The sequence below is a fragment of the Bubalus bubalis genome, chromosome 5 (assembly GCF_019923935.1).
Source record: "Bubalus bubalis isolate 160015118507 breed Murrah chromosome 5, NDDB_SH_1, whole genome shotgun sequence".
NCBI classification, from domain to species: domain Eukaryota; kingdom Metazoa; phylum Chordata; class Mammalia; order Artiodactyla; family Bovidae; genus Bubalus; species Bubalus bubalis.
In genome coordinates, this window is record NC_059161.1 from 115,114,680 (window position 1) to 115,136,689 (window position 22,010).

The 22,010-nt window shown below is 45.1% G+C and overlaps 1 protein-coding gene and 1 long non-coding RNA gene across 11 annotated transcripts in view; one reads left to right on the forward strand and one right to left on the reverse strand.

Annotated features, from left to right (window-relative positions):
* Positions 1-11,121, reverse strand: part of LOC102397638 — a 37,017-nt gene extending 25,896 nt beyond the window's left edge. The window contains exons 1-4 of one of the 7 annotated variants that reach the window (XR_006551385.2): positions 10,693-11,121; positions 9,812-9,960; positions 9,465-9,663; positions 8,823-8,929 (exon numbers count right to left, since the gene is read on the reverse strand). This is a non-coding gene — a long non-coding RNA (uncharacterized LOC102397638). Of the gene's footprint in view, positions 1-730; positions 5,002-5,074; positions 5,738-8,822; positions 8,930-9,464; positions 9,667-9,811; positions 9,961-10,692 lie in introns of those variants that run through there. The other 6 variants (XR_006551382.2, XR_006551386.2, XR_006551384.2 and 3 more) reach the window with 6 other exon arrangements.
* OPCML (opioid binding protein/cell adhesion molecule like) overlaps positions 1-22,010 on the forward strand; it is a 1,072,271-nt gene that overhangs the window by 980,070 nt on the left and 70,191 nt on the right. The window lies entirely within an intron of this gene.

A 22,010-nucleotide genomic window follows, 5' to 3' on the forward strand; every position in this document is an offset into this window, starting at 1 on the left:
AGTCCATTGTGCTATCTTAGATAATCTAGTATGGTAGCTAGCCTCCTAGAGGCCCCAGTGCTCTCCTCCTTCTAATATTCGTGTCCACATTGCATGAGCACTGGCCTTGTGACCGCAGCATACACCTGAGAGGCGGCGTGTGACCCGCAAGGCTGTCATACAGATACCTCTGCTCTGTTTCTCGTCTCTCTCTTGGACAGCTGATTCTGAGGGAATGCAGGCAGCCATAACACGAGGTCATGGGGTCAGGTCCTGCCTCATCAAGTACTGACTTGCCAGGCACATAACCGAGTCACCTTGGGAGCAGATCCTCCTGCCCCAGTCGAGCCTGCAGGTGATTCAGCCTCAAGCGATGCCCTGACATCAGCCTCATGAAAAACGCTGAGTCAGAACCACCTAGTTAAGCGATTCTTAAATTCCTGACTTACAAAAAGGGTTCAGTTCAGTTCAGTTCAGTTCAGTCGTGTCCGACTCTTTGCAATCCCATGAACCGCAGCACGCCAGGCCTCCCTGTCCATCACCAACTCCTGGAGTTCACCCAAACCCATGCCACTGAGTCATCGATGCCATCCAAACATCTCATCCTCTGCCGTCCCTTTCTCCTTCTGCCCTCAATCTTTCCCAGCATCAGGGTCTTTTCCAATGAGTCAGCTCTTCGCCTCAGGTGGCCTAAGTATTGGAGTTTCAGCTTCAACATCAGTCCTTCCAATGAACACCCAGGACTGATCTCCTTTAGAATGGACTGGTTGGATCTCCTTGCAGTCCAAGGGACTCTCAAGAAAAATGGTGTGAGATTATAAATATTTACTGTTTTAAGCCACTGAGTGTTAAGGTAACTTGTTAGTAAGCAGTAGATAACTAACCAGTGCATCCTTTCATTTAGCCATATTAGTAATGGCTGCTCAGTCCTCCCTTGGGTGAAGCCTTGTTATCTAAGGAGACAGAGAGTAAAGATGATGTATACTTTTTTCTTTCCTCTTTTGTAATCATGTTTCATAAGGATAAGTTTTGTCATGATTGGAAAATATCTCTATTCAGTCCAGCTCAACTTTCCTTATAAGTAGCATCAATTTCTAGTTAATTTTAAGAAATTGTTCTTCAATCTTAGTTTTCCTAAAAATATATCATTATTTTTTTCTAAACTTTTATAATTTATTTTAGTAAGAAGTGAAGAGAATGCATTTGAGTTTTCTACTTTGGTACATTTTTTTTCTAAATTAAAATCAAAGACAGTTTTGAACCAGATATCTCTTCTTGTCCTTAACAAGGGTACATAAAAGATACTTTTTCATCTTTAGCATGCTTCATTGCTAAAAAAAAAAAAAAAATCCAACACATCTGTATTTCCTTCAATTCTTCAAATAAAATATGAATTACCTTTGCTTACTAAGACAATCTTATCAGTTTTAAGTAAAGATGGGTTTTGTCTTATTCTTTATGTAGTTTTTAATTTATTTTCCTGTCTCATTGCATTGGTTAGAATTTTTTGACAGTTATAACAGGAAGCCCATGTCTTATTTCTGCTTTCATGCAATCGCCTCCAGGTTTTTCCATTAATAGTGATGCTCCTTTCAATTTGCAGTGAGATCTCACTTATTGAGAGATCATATACAAATGTACAATTTTTATTTATTCTTTCAAGTATTTCTATAACTTCACACATAATATTGGCACACCTTTTATTCTTGGAATTAATTTCAGGAACATTTTACCTGTTGAATGTATTGTTTGATTCTATTTGCTAATAAATTTGTGCTCTTATAATTAAAGCATTGTATGCAGTAGAGGAGACAGTGAAATGCACATTTCCTGACAATGCATAGATGATCAATGCATCCTCGCAGGAGAAGTAATGGTAATTACTACCACCATGAATGCTTCGGATTATAGTTTTTCAAGTACTACAGTGGTTCAATGCACTAACAATAACACAGAGAAACTTTGAGGTAGGGTAGCAATTTTCCTGCCACCAGGCTTATTCCCCAAAGTTACAATTAAATGTCACCCGCAAATGGAGGTACAAACATTACTTTTTATAGCTCAGGTTCTTTACCTCATCTCTGTAATCCAGCCTTTTTCATTAGTGCTGAGATCCCAATTCTGGCCGTGCAGAGTAGGAGAAATATCCCCAGGTGATTCTATTTACCGACTCGATCTTGAAGAAGCCATTACAACTTCTGAGCCTCTAGCTCTCATCTGTACAATGGAGCCAATTAACCAGCCCCCTCCATTCCTTAGAACCACTGCTATGACGGTCAGATATGATCTGACCTCTGAACCGGAGTCCACGCACACAGGTACAAATGGATCATCAGCGCCAGCAGCAGCAGCAGTGGAGTTGTGTTAAGCTCTGGCTCTTCACTCCCTGCATAAAGCCGGATCCTTGCGCTTTCCTGTGTTATTACAGGCGTCATGAAGCATAGGCTTACGTTTCTTCTGGTTTCTGTGCTACTTAATTACCCTTCCTCATCTCCCAGCCATTTTTACATTTAAATAAAACTCTCATTTCACTTAACAATGAAAGGGCTAAAAATTTGCATATTAAGTGTGAGTCAGTGGCATGGATATCTAATTAAAACCTGTGGCTTTTTTTTTTTTTTCCATTTTTCCTCTTTTCATTTTTCTCCCCTGAGCTGCTGACATTATCGTCACTGTATTCAGTGTCCCCATTCTGTCAGCCCTCTGCGTTCTGAGGAGAACAACCACGAGGGTATCAGGGAGAGCTGGAGCTTACAGAAGCAAGAGGAGGTTGGGGCAGGAGGGAAAAGGGACCCAAAACAGAGGCAGAAGATGCAGACACAGGGGGCTTGTGACGGCGAAACCCTGCAGAAGAAGAGGCACATAGGGAGGGGCAGGATGAGGCAACTGGATTTTAAAGAGGGAAGGGTGAGGAAGGGAGGGGCTGAAAAATGGAAATTTACCAAAAAGAAGAGCAAGTGTAAGAATAGAAAGACCACATGACGGGTGGAAAGGAGCCTATGGCAGATGGAGATGGAGCAAGTGATTCAAAGCAGTTTGAACAACTGGGTATTGGCCAGGAAATGCAGGAGGTCAGGGTAACAGATCGCTGGCCTAGTTCCACAAACAGTGTCTGTCTTACATCACCACAGAGTGGTTCTAATAAAAAGGCAAATCAGTTGGGTCTGGTTTAAGTACTGTCCTCTCCTCTGTGATCTCATTTAACAATCCACATCCCCTCTCCTAGATTTTCTTTGTTTTCCTTCCCTAGAGTCTAAAGCACTTGGAAACAGATTTCCTGAAATCATTTGTGCATCTTCAGGATATAACCAAATATGAAATGAGTGTCTTCTCCCTCCTAACCCTTCAACACGAAGACCAGGCAAGCATAATTCACAAGGAGTTTGTTAAAGGCATCCACCCAGTAGATGCCTTTGCCCACTCTGTTGCTGTAAATGGATGGCCTCTTTCTAGAAGCACAGTGTTGATGGGGAGACTGGGCGTGGATAAAGGTGCAGGTGAAAAGCATGGCTCGTGATAGGAACCAGTGCAGTCACGTGACGCTGAGATCATTTCTGCTGGAGTCAGCCACACCCTCCCCCCGAGCACACGGCACTGTCCCTCTGCCTGTGTCCAGCTGCTCGGGCCGGTATGGACTAAAAGACCCTGGGGATTGGACTGAACTTAGAAGGCTTGGCAGGTGATAGTCCCTACAGGCCGAGGGAAGGAAGACTTTATACGTTGCTGAAGCACAGGCTGCCACACTGTGGCCCCAGAAATTAAAATCCAGTTGATAAAGAAAACCACATGGAATTCTGCTGAGGGTCATGTGGCAGCCTGGATGGGAGGAGAGTTCGAGGGAGAAGGGATACCTGTGTTTGTGTGGCTGAGTCCCTTGGCTATGCACCTGAAGCTATCACAAACACCAGCTATATTCCAGTATAAAATTAAAAGTTTAAATAAAAATCAGTTAATACATAAAAGAAAAACTGTCATGGCAGTCTGAACGCACGTTGGAAAAGGATTTCCAGACACAGAGTACTGCAGAACAGAATGAGTTCGTCAAGTACAAAGAGCAGAGATAATGTGGGCCCCCGGAGTGCAGTGGGCCAACCTCCTGACAGACCAGGGAGAAGCCACTCTTTTTGTGGGTTAGTGGCCAGTTTTTATAGCCTCAGACAAAATTCCTGCCGGAAGGTTGGCATTAGGTGATCTGTTAGGGTTCTATATGGTGAGTGCTGTCATGGGCATTTTGCATAGAAAGGAGTCAGGAAGCCTGCTGGTGATGACTGGGGGGCTTTTGGCAATGGTTACAAGGGGACTCAGTCAGCTTCAGAGGTGACCTTGGCTCTGGGCTCTGCTTCTATGATCTTGGCACAAGGGCCCACACTTGTGACCTCAGGCAGGATTCCACATCAATCTACAGTTTGTGAAGGGACTGGGCAGCGAGACTAAAGGTGCGTGTGGTCAATGTCTTCGAAGGCCTTGAAGGTTGAAGGTTGGTTTGGGAAGCAGCTCTCTGGACTCGTGTCTAAGGGAGGGTTACCTCTCCTCCTCATGTGTTTTCCAAATTGCTTGATCATAAGAATTTTTCAGACTCTTGTCCAATTACCCATGACCAGCCACATCCCAGGCCTATCAAGTCAGATTTTGCAGGAGATGGTGCTAAAGATTATGCATTTAAAACACAATCAGGCAAGATTGCAAATATCAGCTTTTAGAGGAGTTGGACAATCTCAGGTGGGGGGTGAGGTGGGGGTGTCATAAGACCAAATCAGGATTCTCCCTTGCAGGTGGTGTCTAATGTGGAAACAATTTCCCTAAACTCCCCACACCACCTTGACTTTCCCGTTTAGTTACTGTAGCATCAGCATCATGACTCAATCTTGATGTGATGTATGAGATAATTAAGGGACTCCAGATCTGCATCTCACTGCTTAATACCTTCATCTCCGATGCTTTCCAAATGTGGCTTTATGACAAGACAGGATCAATAGACTTGTGCTTTGGCTCTTCCTTCCCAGGTGGCTCAGAAGAATCCGCCTGCAATGCAAGAGACCTGGGTTCAATCCCAGGGTTGGGAAGATCACTGGGAGAAGAGAACAGATACCACTCCAGTATTTTGGCCTGGAGAATTCCATGGACAGAGGAGCCTGGTGGGCGACAGTCCATGGGGTGGCAAAGAGTTAGACACAACGGAGCGACTTTCACTTTCACTTTCAGCTCTTTTGGTCCCTCCATCTAAGATCCTGTTTTATTCTTTCTATTCCACTTCCCAGGAAGTAGAATACTGTCTGTGAATGCTGATTTAGGGTTTTAATAGGTTTGCTACCCACTGACAGAGTGTACCTTGATGCTAACTGCCTGCAGTTAAAACAAAAGGTAACACGAATTCAGCTCACCCTGCGTGCCAACCTGTCCTTGAGAATACCAGCCCGCTTCATCCTCAGGACAACTCTATAGCATAGTAATTGTTTGGATCCAGTGCTTCAGTTAAGGATGCTAAGGTATCGACAGTTGGGTTGAGGCCCGAGATCACCTGGGAAGTGAGTGGCCCAACAGGATTCAGACCAACCCAAGAATTCAAAGTCCAGGTTTTGTTTTTTATTTCATTTTATTTGTTTACTGATTTTTGGCCTTGCTGGGTCTTCACTGCCGTGCAAGGGCTTCACACTGTGCTGGTTTCTCTTGCTGCAGAGCACAGGCTCTAGGTGTGTGGGCTTCAGGAGTTGTGACTCTTGGGCTTAGTTGGCCCACAGCACATGGGATCTTCTGGGGACTAGGAATAGAACCCATGTCCTCTGTGTTAGCAGGCAGATTCTTAACCACTGGGCCACCAGAGACATTCCAAGCTCCAGTTTGAACTTTTACACCTGGACTGATTCTGCCTCACCTGACGTTCCCCACCCTGTGTTCAGCTCACCTGTGTGAGATGACTGGTTTCCAGCTTGAATTGGGTCATCTCTCCCCTGGACAGCAGGTGGACTTTTGTTCTGGGGGGCAGTCATCATATTGTGCCAGGCTTAAGGATGACTATGGCATGGTACTTAGGCAATATGCCTGGCCCCCAGACAAGCCCCCCATCTCAGCTTCCTCAATGGAGCCAGGATTACCATCAGCAGCAATGCCTTGTCCGCATCCCCTCACAGCTGGGCACAACCCATCTCCACTGTTGGCCTGCGGCAGCCTCCTCTAGATCTGTTCTTTGTCCTTCCCTTTCCTGACCCTTCTGTTCTAAGTCCCTGGCTGAGCTTTAAGAACTACTGCCCCCACGAGGGAAGCCGACTCATAGAATTCTGGAAGCACGGCTTTTGCTTAAGACGCCAGAGGGACCACAGTGGTATCTCCATCAGAATTGTCCTCACATTTGAATTCAAATTTGTTTGTGTAGCACGTACCCATCTCTGCTGGCTTTCATTTTTTTCTAAGATTTGGAACAACTAATTTTTCTCAAAATGTGAATTTCCATCCCTTTTCAAATCTGGAGGGTGTCGTGTTACCAATAAAATAATGCCCTGCGTCTTGGTACCACATCATTTTAAAACATCAGAACCCTCCTCAGATTCCCTCCCAAAGTACTGAAAATGAAAATTCAAGCCTCCTATTTGGAGCATGAATACAGCCAAGTAATCTGGACAAGTGCAGTGTCCTTACACATTGTTGACAGACTCTCTATTGGGTAAAAATCATCTAATTCTTCTGTCTTAAATTGAATAGACAAATTGTGAACCTGAAGCTGTGTGGCAAAAATCCATGTCCTGATTGGTGGTTCTTTGAACACAGTGAATGCACAGTGAGAGTCCATTTATGATGAGATGGAAAAATATAGACACCTATGGATGTAACCAGGGCTGTGACGTTCAAGAGAAGGAATCTAAGCTGATGGCGGTTGTTCTTGGTGTCCAGGGTTTCAGTTATATTGTTTACTCCGTGTACAGAATCTGCTAGTTTATTTCTCCTTGAACCTCTATGTGATGTAAAGTGAATTTAAGATGTTGTTGAAGTAACGCTGTCAAATTTTTTCTTTTGATTTGAATGGAATTATTGAAATAAAAATGTTTTTTCTATCCCTGAGGTAGGCAACTGCACACCCTTCTAGTGTCTTTTCACCTTAGTGCTGGAGGCGGGCCACTACCCTTCCAGCCACCACGCCAGCCTTCAAGATAAGAAAAAGAGAAAAGGGGGACAGAGAGGAAGGATATTTTCCCCTAGGGATCTTGTCATGTTGTTTAGGGGAAAGCGCCTCCCTGGCCCACTGGCCCGTGATTGCTTTCCTGGTGCAAGGTTTGTAAGAAGGGGTTTGATTGCAGGGTGAGGAAGCCCCCGCACAGCCTCATTGCTAAGCTTCCATGAACCAAGGTATCCATGATATCAGCACACAGTAACCACTGAGGGGACGGCGGATAACTTGCTATCATTCGGGAAGGCTCTGTGAGGTACTGTCTAATCTAGCCAGAGATAGTCTCTTTGCTTTTTCCTGTAGCAAATCCTTTAATTTCCTATCCTCATCTGAGACATCATGGTAACCTTGTATGACTTGATACTGAGACTCTCTTGGTCTTAGAAATGTAGAGCTTTAAACTACACTCTTGGTTTTACTTGGTTTCCTAAATTAACCAACCCTGAAGGTAGCAAAGCCCACAGTTCTTTTCCTGATGTTATCTTCATGATTCTGAACTCATAGTTAAGTGATGTAAGATTCTGTTAGAATCTGACTTGGGGACTATTTGGCCCATGTTGATAAGAGACAATCTCCAACTGGTCAGATTCAGTTTTCACAGCCAAACTTCTGTGTCTCCACTGACTTTCTGCATATCTCAAGAGGAAAACGGGGGTCTCAGGAGAAGCCAAATTATTTCCCAATAAGAAGAATCAGAAATAATTTTCAGAAAATAAAAATACATATTTACCACCATTTGGATACTTCTCAGAAGTATTGCTGTAAATAAAAACTCATTTAGAGATGATGTGCCCTGCCTATGATGCCCTGAAGTGCTTCCAGAACTGATATAGTAAACCTTCCCCTGAAGCCCTTCCACGTCTCTTGGTTTGCTTGCCCTCATACAGCCCAGAGGGGAGAGGAGGCTGGCCTCCTGTTCATCCACACAGAAGCCCTGCAAGGTACTGCTTCAGGGCTCAGACAGGGAGGGGCACTCAGGCACATTTCGATTAAAAAGACATCCTTCCTCAGGAACTGGACTGTCTTCAAGTCTTCCTGGCTCTGCCTCTTGTGGCTTCACAGTTTGCATGCTCAGTCACTCAGTCATGTCCAAGTCTTTTGACTCCATGGACTATATAGCCCACCAGGCTCCTGTCCATGGTATTTCCCAGGCAAGAATAGAGGAGCAGGTTGCCTTTTTTTCTCCAGGGGATCTTCCCAACACAAGGATAGAACCCATATGTCCTATGTCTACTGCACTGGCTGATGGATTCTTTACCACTAAGCCACCTGGGAAGCCCACCCAGCACAAAACTGAGACTCAACAAAAGGAGATAGATACGATTACTGTCACTCAGCTTAAATGATGTCTTATAACACTTACTTCCAACCAGTGTATCTAATATCATCCCATATATGCCACTGCAGATTTCATAATGCCTTGTGAGTTTATCCTTGCAAAGTGTGAGTGTGTGAGGCACAACTGCCCCGAGCCATCCAGAAGGGGGTTGATAAACATAAGCTCGTTAGACGCACTCTTGGATTAAAGCTTCATGTTTATGGGTTTGATTTCTGAGCAAATATCTGTATTCTGATTCCTTGCACAGGCTACCTACAGCTGTTTCAACTTCTTCCTCTCAATCCCTGGAGTATGTTTTGCACATTTCTTTTAAAACATTCATATTCTATTTGATGTTGTCCTCACCTGTGACTGTCATCCACATCAATGTTATTGCCCCGTCACTCTGCCGCATTGAGAGCCCCTAAAAGTCAGAGGCCGGTCCTGATGGATGTATGCTCAGTTCAGGTTTGCTGAGAAAAGTGGAACAGAATGGAAAATATGGAAGAAACTGAGTGGATTGGAATCAACTAAATGAAAATTGCTTATCCAGATAAAGCTACAAAGGAGACTCCAGGGAGGTGGCAGTGATGTAGGACAGCAGAGAAACTTTTTTTTTTTTTTTGAGAAACACTTTCTATGAGAAAACAAACCAAAAAAAGTTGCCCACAATCACTGAGCTTGAGAGAGAAAATTCTTTTCAGTAGAAATGTGATCCCTGTAGAGTCTGAGTTCCCTCCTCACAGCATGGATTATCTGACATTGAGTCTAAGCCAATTAAGAGCTTCCTCTTGTTTCTCCTAAAGGAAAATACCCAAGGCTCTTAGAAAGCTTAGGGTGTCGAGTTTTGTCCCCCTCGGTCACCTCAGGGTCTTGTGCTTGTCTAGCAAAAGAGGAAGGCTTTTTTCTGCAACAAATGCTTTTGTTAAAAAACGAGATGGTTTGGTCTTTGGCTGGGACCCTTGCATAGAATGGCCACATCGATGACAATGGATTTAAATTCCTTACCAGAAAAAGCATAGATCTCTTCTAAAATGGAAATGCTGGTGTTTGTCTTCCTCTCTGCTGGCTGAAGACCTTTTTCCTCCTCTTCATGAGGAACCAGCTTCTTTGAGAATTATTAGGGTTTCACTGACATCGATCCAGAAGGAGACAGGAAGGGAAAGAACATGGGGAGTGAGGGGAGAAAAAAAAATTTGTTTTTCTTCTGCTGTCAAAAATAGAAGAAAAAGAAATACGCTAAAATCGGTTTTAACTGGAAGTCACTCTGTGTAAAGAAACAAAGTTTATTTCATACTTTTGCGATGTGAATGCTACTGAAAGCAGGGGGAAAAATATCTATTTTAAAGACATACTTGTTGCAGTTTTACTGTAAGTAGCAGCTCATGGGCGTGTGCAGAATTTGTGCCTGGATGGAAAGACAGACCCAGCACGCATCAACTCAGTTTCCTTCTCACGTCCACAGAGCTCTGAGAGAGAGCATCTTCTTGGATCTGAAAGACAGCTGGCAACAGGTACCAACACTTCTAAGGTCCAAGGTGGCCATAGTGAGCAATGGAGGTAAAGCAGATGGCGAGTCAGGACAGGATGCCTGGCCAGCATCCCAAAGCCTCACCAGGCTAGGAGGGCTCCTACAGGGAGCACAGCTGGTGGCAGCTGGGACCCGCTCGCAGGAGGCTGAAGCTGAGGTTGCCAGCGCTTCCACAACCAGCTGAAAATGTTTTGCACCCGGAAAAACAAAACAGATGAGAAAAGAGGCTCACAGGAGCCAGGCGGGAACATCATCCCGCTATTTGTGAAGCGCGGGATAAACAAGTGCCTGTGCCTTGCATTCCAAGCCCTTTGGATCAGGGTAAAATTGATTCCAACAAAGCAAACGATGTATTATTAATGTTAGTGTTTCTTTTAAAGATTTGCTACCGGCCGGCATTGCAACAGAAAGGGAAAGCCTCTTCTACATTGGCAATTCTTTTTCTTCAGTTCTCTCTCAGTGGGATACTGTGAATATCTTTTCTCCCCTTTTACTTTTTTAGGGGGTTTTTTGAACAAAGAAATGGGAAATCAGGAAGGAGAGGGAAAGGGTAGCAGCAAGGCAGACAGGGGAAGGGAAAGGAAAACATGGAAGCTATAGAGGGACATGGACAGAGGAGCAGAAGGTGAAAAGGGAAGGCATTTGGCTTTAAAAATTAGAGAGAGGGGAAAGTAACAGGCATTGCGATACTTCTAGAATACTGACCTTGCACCCTGGACAGTCAGTATAGACTTCACCTTCGAGCAGACGTGAACATTTCCTCATGTTTGACCACAGGGAAAAGCCTCATCTCCGTGGTGGTCTGGGAGTGGAGAGAGATGGCTCCCTTCTCTCAGCTCTGTCTTGTGCCCATCCTACCAGAGGGCAGGTCCTGCCATCTGCCATCACCCCCATGGTTCCACAGAAAGTGTCATTCCCAGCATGGCCCAGCGTCTTATCCGCCCAGTTTCATACAAGACCCCACAACCAGACTCAAGATAACCTCAGAGGGAAAGATGGCCTTCCAAACATGACAGCTTAGCGTTTTGTTCTCAAATAAGGTCCTGAGAACAGGATGTCCCATTCTTTCCTGGATTACATTTAATCTGTCCATCATCCAGCTACTATTTCTTGAGCAGCTAGGAACAGGGAGTGCCTGTTCCTGTCTGCCAAGAACAATGCCAGTACCAGACAGCATCCTTCATGCCTTCATTCAATAGTGGTATTGAGCAACAGCTGTGTGCCAGGGACTGTTCTAGGCACTAGAGATAGATCAACACAAAACAAAGTCCCTACCTTCAATTTTATCCTGGAAGCACTGAAGAGACAACAGAGTGAAATAAGCATACCAACATGGATAGGACTGTTCAAGCATAGCAGTCATCTCAGTGAGAAAGCTGAGCTAAAGTGCAGATTAGAAAATGGGTATGCACATTACTATCTATTTAGATAAGAAGCACGGCCATTCCTGGTGATGAGCCGAGGCCACACCCTTAATGTCTCTGATCCTGAGTGTCCTTGGATATATGGCCTTGCTGTACTAAGTCACTTCAGTCATGTCCAACTCCATGTGACCCCATGGACTGTAGCCTTCCGGGTTCCTCTGTCCATGGGATTGTCCAGGCAGGAATATTGGAGCGGGTTGCCATTTTCTTCTCCAGGGGATCTTCCTGACCTAGGGATCAAACCCACATCTCTTAAGTCTCCTGCATTGGCAGGCACGTTCTTTACCATTAGCGCCACGCTCAACTGGGAGATTTCTGAGATCTCGTCCAACTCAGAAACATTTCCATGTCTCTATCAGGTGACTTCATGGGATCAGGGGATGTTTCCTGGAAGGCATCAACACAAAACTGGGTCCTGAGGGAAAAGGAGAGGAAGCCAAGAAGAGGGGAAGGGAGTCTGTATGGGGAGGCATTATGAGAAAAGGAAGAATGAGCAAGTGGGTGTGGGAAAGCCCTTTGGAGACTGGAGCCACGTCTGTCGTCTCAGCTGCCTAATACCTTGTGATCCAGGGCCTGATGGCCTATCGTTTCTTGAGGAAGTCTTGTTCAGTGGCTACAGGAACAAGGAGGTAACGGGAAGGGGGTGCCCTGTGGTGTGTGGGAGGCGGCAGCAGGTCATGACCTCAGGCCCGGCAGCACCTCATCACGGAGGACCTGAGGGTCACGGGCGATTGTGCCTTGGGGCCTCCTACGAGCAGCCGTGAAGTTGGCCATCTCCTGCAGACTGCAGGAGATCCCCACAGTGGGACTCATCTCTAAGACTGAGCAGCCGTCTCTCGATGACCCAAGACAACCTGCTTTCCTCTGTGTAGCCACTGTTACTCAATTCATGGTGAAACATCCCCAGTGGAAACAAGAGAGCCCAGCTGTGTTTGGGTTTCACAGGCTGTCTCAAGATTCCTCTCAGATGTTTTGGTTTATGGCAAAGTTGAAAATACAGCATTATCGTGATCGTTATTGCCGTTTTCACTTATTCAACTCCCACTAATAATTAATGTTTACTGAGTACCCATCGTGTGCAGTGGATTCAATAAGCATTGAATTAGACTTGGCCTCTGGCCAGTGGGCTTGTGGTAAATAAGAGAAATACAAACAAGTTGTGGCCTGAATTGCAAGCTACATTTTTTTTTCACAGGCTCCCCTTGGTTAAACTTCGGTAAACTAAAACCAAGAAATCTGACTTCAAGCTTACCATTACTGTTTATATCAGTATTTCCCAAAATATGTTTTGTGGGAAGAATACTGATAGATGATATATAATACATATATATGTATATATATATATTTGTCAGGGTATCTTTTTTTAAATATATATATATATTTATATATATATAAATATATATAAATGTGACAAATGTGTAAGCAATGGTTTGAACAGAAGTAAATATGTTCACTCCTGCAGCATTTTGCTGAGATTTTTAATAGGCTAATGTGCCTTGTAAGCACCAAGGAAGAGAAATAATACACAGAATTTTTCAAACTTATTTTGGCATGGAATCATTCTCTAATAGACTATAAAAATGCAGTTTTGCAAATCTGTTCTAAAATCCAGAATGATTTTTTTAACCAGTGAATTTTATGTCTAAGGCCTCTTTGCTGTTCTCTTAAGTCACCAAAACCTTAGTAACACATCCATATTACTGTTGAGGAAGTACTATGGATTAGCAGATGATTCAGGAAGCCCTTCCGAGAATTTTCCAGCTTGGGGGTTACCCAGGCAAGGATATATTATTAGTACTAGAGGACAGTCTCTTCCACTGCCAGATAAGGATTTGAGCACCATGCTTTTATTAGTATTAAAAGAGTTGGAGGGACTTCCTTGGCAGTCCAGTGATTAAGACTTTGTCTGCTAAGGTAGGGTGTAGGGTTCAATCCCTGGTTGAGGAGCTAGAACCCACATGCTTTGCAGTCAAAAAAAGAAAAACCTAAAACAGAAGTAATATTGTAATGAATTCAATAAAGACTTTAAAAATGGTCCACATCAAAAATAAAAATAAAAAACAATGGGCATCCTTGGTACACACTGCAGTGGCTAAGATAAATAAGATGACAATACCAAGTGTTGATGAGAATGCAGAGCAACTGGAACCTTGTATGCTGAGTCATTGCTAGGAATGTCAAATAGGGAAAATGCTTCGAATAACTGGGGATTTTGTATGAAGTCCAATACTATACTATGACAGAGTGGTTTCACTCCTAGGTATTCATTCAAGAGAGCTGAGTAAAAATGTCCCCAAAAAGACTTAAAGAGGAATATTTTATTTATTATATCCATAAGTCAAAGGAGAGTAAATATTCGTCTAGAAAAAAATTAGGCTAGCAAAAGTAGTCATGTATGGAAGTGAGAGGTGAACTGTAAAGAAGGCTGAGCACTGAAGAATTGATGCTTTTGAACTGTAGTGTTGGAGAAGACTCTTGAGAATCCCTTGGACTGCAAGGAGATCAGACCAGTCCATCTTAAAGGAAAATCAGTCCTAAATATTCATTGAAAGGACTGATGCTGAAGCTCCAATACTTTGGCCACCTGATGTAAGAAGCTGACTCATTGGAAAAGACTGTGATGCTGGGAAGGATTGAGGGCAAGAGGAGAAGGGGGTGGCAGAGGATGAGATGGTTGTATGGCATCACCAACTCAATGGACGTGAGCTTGAGCAAGCTATGAGAGATGGTGGAGGACAGGGAAGCCTGGCGTGCTGCAGTCCACGGGGTCACACAGAATCCGACATGACTGAGCGACTGTACAACAATGCGAAAGAAGCTGCATGAGAAAGATTGGATACCATTTGATCCCATTAATTTTAAAGTTTTCAGTCTACACAAATTCACAGTTGGAGTTAGTCGCTCAGTCGTGTCTGAGTCTTTGTGATCCCATGGGCTGTAGCCTGTCAGGTTCTTCCCTCTATGGAATTCTCTAGGCAAGAATATTGGAGCAGGTAGCCATCCCCTTCTCCAGGAGATCTTTCTAATCCAGAAATCAAATCCGAGTCTCCTGCATTGCAGTCAGATTCTTTACCGCCTGAGTCACCAGGAAGCCTTAAACAAATTCATAGTGACAGAAATCAAGTCAGTGGTCACCTTGTGTTAAGGGGTGGGTCTAAAAGCGGTGGGAGAAATTGACTAGAGGGGCCCTGGAGGAATATTTGGGGTGAAGGGAACAGGCTGTTTCTTGATTGGAGTGGTAGTTACATGACTGCTTACAGTTGTCAAAACTCATCAAACAAAACACTTAAAATCTGTGCATTTGATTATATGTAAATTAAACCTCAGTACAAACATGGAAACAAAGTTATCGGCACCCCTTCCTCACAGGGCAGCTTTGTTAGCTCTGTCAACACATCCCAGTCGTGATGTCCCATCAGCACTTGCCCATGGAAAGGACAGAAGATGTAAGGTGACCCATCTGTCCTGTCGCAGGGGGCAGTGTTCATTCCAATCTTTTAGAATAAAAGTGGCCAATCCCCAGATACTTAGAGGTGGATCAACTTGGAGAACTCTCTTGAAGGGCCATGAGTTCAGTCCAGTTGCTCAGTTCAGTTCAGTTCAGTGGCTCAGTCATGTCCGACTCTTTGTGACCCCATGAATCACAGCACACCAGGCCTTCCTATTCATCACCAACTCCCGGAGTTCACTCAAACTCATGTCCATCGAGTCGGTGATGCCATCCAGCTATCTCATCCTCTGTCATCCCCTTCTCCTCCTGCCCCCAATCCCTCCCAGCATCAGAGTCTTTTCCAATGAGTCAGTTCTTCACATGAGGTGGCCAAAATATTGGAGTTTCAGCTTCAGCATCAGTCCTTCCAAAGAACACCTAGGACTGATTTCCTTTAGGATGGACTGGTTGGATCTCCTTGCAGTCACACAGTTGTGTCCAATTCTTTGTGACCCCATGAACTGTAGCATGCTAGGCTTCCCTGTTCATCACCAACTCCCAGAACTTGCTCAAACTCATGTCCATCGAGTTGGTGATGCCATCCAACCATCTCATCCTCTGTCATCCCCTTCTCCTCCCACCCTCAGTCTTTACAAGCATCAGGGTCTTTTCCAATGAGTCAGTTCTTTGCATCAGGTGGCCAAAGAATTGGAGTTTCAGCTTTAGAGTTGGAGTTTCACCTTCCAATGAATATTCAGGACTGATTTCCTTTAGGATTGACTGGTTTGATCTCCTTGCAGTCCAAGGGACTCTCAAGAGCCTTCTCTGACACTGCAGGTCAAAAGCATCAATTCTTTGGCCCTGGAAGCCAGTTCCATGTATGTGTTTTCCATGTGCTCCTACATATCTCCCTGTGAAACAACATGTTTCTGATACCTGGGTAGGTGATGAGTTGCACTTTAATTTTTTAAATTAAGTTTATCACTGACTCTTGTGCACATGTGTGTGGTCAGTCACTTCAGTCATGTCCAGCTCTTTGCAACCCTATGGACTGTAGCCCACCAGGCTCCTCTGTCCATGGAATTCTCTAGGCAAGAATACTGGAGTAGGTTGCCATATACTTACTTCTCCAGGGGATCTTCCAGACTGACTCTTGTTGAAAGTAAAAGTGAAAGTCGCTCAGTCCTGTCTGACGCTTTGTGACCTCATGGACTATACAGTCCATGGAATTCTCCAGGCCAGAATACTAGACTGGGTAGCCTTTCCCTTCTCCAGGGGATCTTCCCAACCCAGGGATCAAACCTAGGTCTCCCACAATGCAGGTGGATTCTTTATCAGCTGAGCCACGAGGTAAGCCTGACTCTTGTTATTTAGCCCCAATTCTACTTTCTTTATTTCAGCATGGCATTTTGCTCATTCGTTGGTAGATGCTGGCCTTAGATGGTTTTTTTAATGTCATTTATTAAAAATAATTTTTTCAATTGGAGGATAATTGCTTTACAATATTGTGTTGGTTTCTGCCATAAGATCAACATGAATTGGCCATAGGTATATGTATGTTCCCTCCTCCTTGAACCTCCCACCCCACCTCCCACCCCATCCCAACCCTCTACGTTGTCACAGAGCACTCAATTTGAGCTCTCTGAGTCATACAACAATTTTCCACTGTCTAATTTTAAATATGGCAGAGTATATGTTTCCATGCTACTCTCTCAATTCGTCCCCACCTCTCCTTCCCCTCCTGTGTCCGCAAGTCTGTTCCCTATGTCTGCATCTCCTTTGCTGCCCTGCACATAGGTTCATCAGAACAATCTATCTAGGTTCCACATATATGTGTTAATATATGATATTTGTCTTTCTCTTTCTGACTTACTTCCCTCTTAAAGGGTCCCCTCAGCATCAGGAGCAGCACCAATTCATCATAGAAATCAAGGACTAAACACAAGTAAAATTAATAGCTTTCCTGGGCTCTGCCAGTATCATTTTGATGAGAAAGGCAACAGTCATCAATTATATTATTTAACAAGTCATTAAACTGAGAAGAGAAGGATCAGCATAACCAGAGTCCACTCATCAGTTTACAGCTGATGAATAATTATCCACTGGGTTTCTTAAACACTTTATTCCCTCAGTGTTGCTGTTAGATTCTCAACTGGGACCAACAAAGTCCTTGACCCAAATGACTCTTTGGGGACCAAGTGTCCAGGCAGAATTTGTGCAGCTGCCCTGTCTCTTTCTCCACTCTTCCTCGCTCTGCCTCTTCCCCTCCTCATCTTTCTCTTCTTCCCACCATCACCTCGATCCACAAGGACAGAGCACTTACTAGGTCCCTGATACTCAGAGCTGTGTACACTCATTTGTATTATTTCATTTAATCATTCCTTAACATACAGTTAAAAATGGTATTATGAACCCATTTCACAGGTTGAAAGTTGAGAAATCGAAATTCAAGTAACGTATGGAAGAATACAGTTTAGACTTAGAGGCTGGTGTTTGCTCCTAGATCCGTGTGACTCCAGCTAAAGTTCTTATACCCGTGTGTCACTGCTTGTGCCTTGACTTTCACTTACGTGTAGGCGATGTTGCTTTTTTTAAATTGGGATATAGTTGCTTCACAAGGTTGTGACGCTTTCTGCTGTACAGCAAAGTGCGTCAGCCGTATGTAATACCTATATCTCTCTCTTTTGGATTGCCTTTCCCATTTGCTGCTGCTGCTGCTAAGTCACTTCAGTCATGTCCAACTCTGTGCGACCCCATAGACGGCAGCCCACCAGGCTCCCCCATCCCTGGGATTCTCCAGGTAAGAACACTGGAGTGGGGTGCCATTTCCTTCTCCAATGCATGAAAGTGAAAAGTCAAAGTGAAGTCGCTCAGTCATGTCCAACTCTTTGTGACCCCATGGACTGCAGCCTACCAGGCTGCTCCATCCATGGGATTTTCCAGGCAAGAGTACTGGAGTGGGGTGCCATTGCCTTCTCCATCCTTTCCATTTAGGTCACCACAGAACCTTGAGTCGAGTTCCCTGTGCTCTACAGTAGATTCTCATTAGTTACCTAATTTATACATAGCAGTGTATATATGTCAACCCCAGTCACTCAATTCATCTCACTCGCCCTTTCGCCCCTTGGTGTCCATATGTTTGTTCTCTACATCTGTGTCTCTAGTTCTGCTTTGCAAATAAGATCATCTATACCATTTTTCTAGATTCCACATATAAGCATTAATGTATGATGTTTGTTTTTCTCTTTCTGACTCACTTCACTCTATGACAATCCCTAGGTCCCTCCACATCTCTACAAGTGACCCAATTTCCTTGCTCTTTATGGCTGAGTAATGTTCCACTGTATATATGTACCCCATCTTCTTTATCCATTCTTCTGTTGGCGGGCATCTAGGTTGCTGCCCTGTCCTGGCTACTGTGGGTAGTGCTGCAATGAACAGTGGGGTGCATGAGTCTTTTTGGATTATATTTTTCAACAGGATATACGGCCAGTGATGCTGTTGCTAGGGCAGTGTCCTAGTCTATATTCATGTTCTCTCTCTACCTGCTGGATTTTCAGCTGCCTAAACTTTTAAATATCTGCCATTATTATTTTTTTTCTACTTAAATGTCCTCCATACATTTAAAAATGAACAAAATGACATCTCAGCAAATTATTTTGTGTCACCTCAGATATAAATGTATATTTCATTTGCTACAGTATTTGCATTTTAGAAATGTTTTCAGGGAGTCCTCATTTGTAAATCAAAACTTTTTCAAGTTAATTACTCTATGCATCCGAAGAGAATTCACAATTAAAAGAAAAAAAAAAATAGAATCCTCTTTCCTAAAGCCAGTGATTGCTTGAATTCACCAGCCCATGCTTCCTGTCTTTTTGCATTCCACCCACCACACCCGGCCCCTAAGAATAAAAACAGGAACACACTCCAGAAACAAGTGTGCTCCTCATTCTGATGGGCTTTTTCCAGGCTTGAGCCCGCTTCCTGTGTTGAAGGTCACCAGAGATCTGTGTATCCATCTGAATACTTGTAATGCATGTTGGAATAAGTGTTGGTATCTGTGCGTGAGATAGAAAGACATCCCATGAGTTCAGCATCCGTGTAACATGGACGGCACTGCAGGGTACGCTTTCCGGTGCTGGAGGGGAGGTGCTGGGGCTGCCATGACGACGTTCCCAGGCTGGGGGCTTCCACAGCAGACGTCTATTTTCTCACAGTTCTGAAGGGTTGAAGTCCAAGATGAAGGTGCGGGCAGGGCTGGTTTCCTTTGAGGTCTCTCTCCTCGACTTGCAGATGGCCACCCTCGTGCTGCTTCTTCACTTGGTCTTTTCTCTGCTCACCTGGATTCCTGGTGTCTCTTTGTGTGCCCTGATCTCCTCTTATAAGGGCACCATTCAGACTGGGTTAGGGCCCCGCTAGAGGACTCCTGTTACTGTAATCACCTTGTTAAGGGCCCCATCTCTAAATGCAGTCACATTCTGGGGTAACGTATAAATTTGGGAAAGGAACACAATTCAGTCCATCATAGGAGGTTAATACATTTCTCTAATTTGCTCTTTAGAGCTTCATGTCTAAAAAATGAAGTCTTAAAATAACTTTGTTTCTATAAACTCAATGACCCACTTAGAATTGATAAAATACAAAGGAAACAGGAAAAACACACGTATTACATCTCTGGGACTTAGGGCAGCCCTAAGACCTCCTGAAGGACAGGGAAGCCTGGCATGCTGCAGCCCATGGGGTCACAGAGAGTAGGACACGACTGAGTGACTGAGCAACAACAAAGACCTCCTGAACTTTCTCATAGACCCCACCAAAACCCACCCTGTATTCTTATCCCATGGGCTCTGCTGAGACTCAGGAAGGGACCCCAGGGATAGGTGAGCAGAAGGGAATAAGCACTCCAGTGGTTCAGTAATAGTAAAATAAACCAGCAGCATGGGGAGCGGGGTCAGTGTCTCTAGCACAGAGAGGGAGGGGCCTCAACAGATGACCATGGGCTGAGACAGACTGATGCTGGGACCCAGAAGAAATGCCACTCAAGGTGGCACACGTTCTTTGACCAGGTTGGCCAGAGCGGAGGTTCTGGGAGTAGCTATTCCCTTCACCTGCAGGGACCACAACTGAGGGCTTTGGAGGAGAGCCTACAGGATCCAATAAGGTGTCCTGGTCCTAGTAAAACCTGCTGAGGTTCAGAGTGGAGCTCCACCTTGGTGAGAACATGAAGTTTGAGACAGAAGAGCATCATCTGAACAGAGGACACCAACAGCAAGCTTGGAAGGGAGGCCAGAGGTTCTAGCCAGGTTGTGGTCACTGCAGAGGACTTCCTGTTTCTGCCCACCCATGGGGGCTGAGGTCCTGCATGTACAGGAGAGGATGGGGCCAGGCTGGACAGAGTCAGAGGGTACAGGTCTCACTACCAAGTGCAGCCGGGGCTGAGGCGCCCAGGCCATGGGGCACTGAGACCTGATTGTTGTTTGACCTTGTCTCTCCTTTGGGATTGTCCTCTCCTTCGTGAATAAATCCACTTCCTCTTAGTTTACTCTCTCCTTGACTGCATGTTTCAGAACACATTCTAGTGCTCCTAGAGGGACCAAGCACCTCCCTCTCAAGATGCAGTCTCCTTGTCAGGGTCTTAATTTAGTACTGAGCGCTGTCAAGTCTGGAGAAGGCAATGGCAACCCACTCCAGTACTCTTGCCTGGAAAATCCCATGGGCGGAGGAGCCTGGTGGGCTGCAATCCATGGGGTCGCAAAGAGTCCGACATGACTGAGTGACTTCACTTTCACTTTTCATTTTCATGCATTGGAGAAGGAAGTGGCAACCCACTCCTGTGTTCTTGCCTGGAGAATCCCAGGGATGGGGGAGCCTGGTAAGCTGCCGTCTATGGGGTCGCACAGAGTCAGACACCACTGAAGCAACTTAGCAACTGTCAAGTCTTCCTCAGCAGCACTGATAGGGAGGGCCTGGGGCCATTGGCCTAGCTGAGGTCCCTTTAGTGATGACTCTTTAATCTGTGTGGGTCCATGAGGATGTCTCCCTCACAGGGTGGGGTTTTCCCAAAAGAGAGGGCCCTGAGGAGAGGGCTCTGCATCCGAAGTTTCCCCAAGGCTCTTTCCTGACTTTCCATTGATTTCCCCATTCATGTGAATTTTTACAAATGCCTCTTAGTAGCTGTATTAGCTTGGGTTTTCCCTGATGGCTCAGATGGTAAAGAGTATGCCTGCAGTGCAGGAGACCCTAGTTCAATCCCTAGGTCAGGAAGATCCCCTGGAGAAGGAAATGGCAACCCACTCCAGTATATTTGCCTGGAGAACCCCATGGACAGAGGAACCTGGTGGGCTACAGTCCATGGGGTTGCAAAGAGTCGGACTCAACTGCATGACTAACTAAACACTTGGACTTTTCACTTTTGTATTAGCTGAGAGCCCTGAGGATAGCTTTGCCAAAGGCCCTTCCCTGGTGGTCTGCTGCTTGGCACCTCTTGTTCTTGCAGGAAGTTGATGGTGCGATGGGAGGCTCTCATCGCCTTGCATGTGGCAGCTGTTCCTTCTAGCCAGGTGCCACGTCGGGTTCCCCTTCCAGGCCAAGGGAAGAGAGTGGGCTCTGAATCACAGTGAGAGAAATGACCTGAGAGCCTAAGGAAACGTGGAGAGAACTCCCGGTGGTCTTGGGTAAAGTCTTCTTGGGTTAATGTTCTGAACGTAAGAGATCTATTTTAGTGGGTGTCGGAGCAGCTGATAGACTGTTGGCCTGTTGGTTTGCTGAGACTGAGCTCTCAGGGCAGCCCTTGAAGGTAGCAAGAGGGATGCTGTGGGGCCAGGCCACCACTGACCCCCCGCAGCAATGATGCACGGGGCCCTGGCGCTGCGGCTTCTTGGTCCCAGTGGGGAGAGAGGCTTCGCTGCAAGCCCCGCTGCAAGGCTCATCCTGCAGCTGGAAGCTCACCTCCACTTACTCCATTTATCTGAAGCCCTGGCACAGGCTGCTTGCTGCTGTGACCGAGTTGCCATGGAGAACTTGTATCCTCTTGGCTTCCTCGCTGCTTTTACAGGCAGTATTACAGAGGAGAATGTCTTTGCTGCTAGGAAATATAAATATTACCCAGAGATGCTCATTTTCTCCCTCTATGATGATTATTACCAGAGATATGCAAGAAGACTTCATTA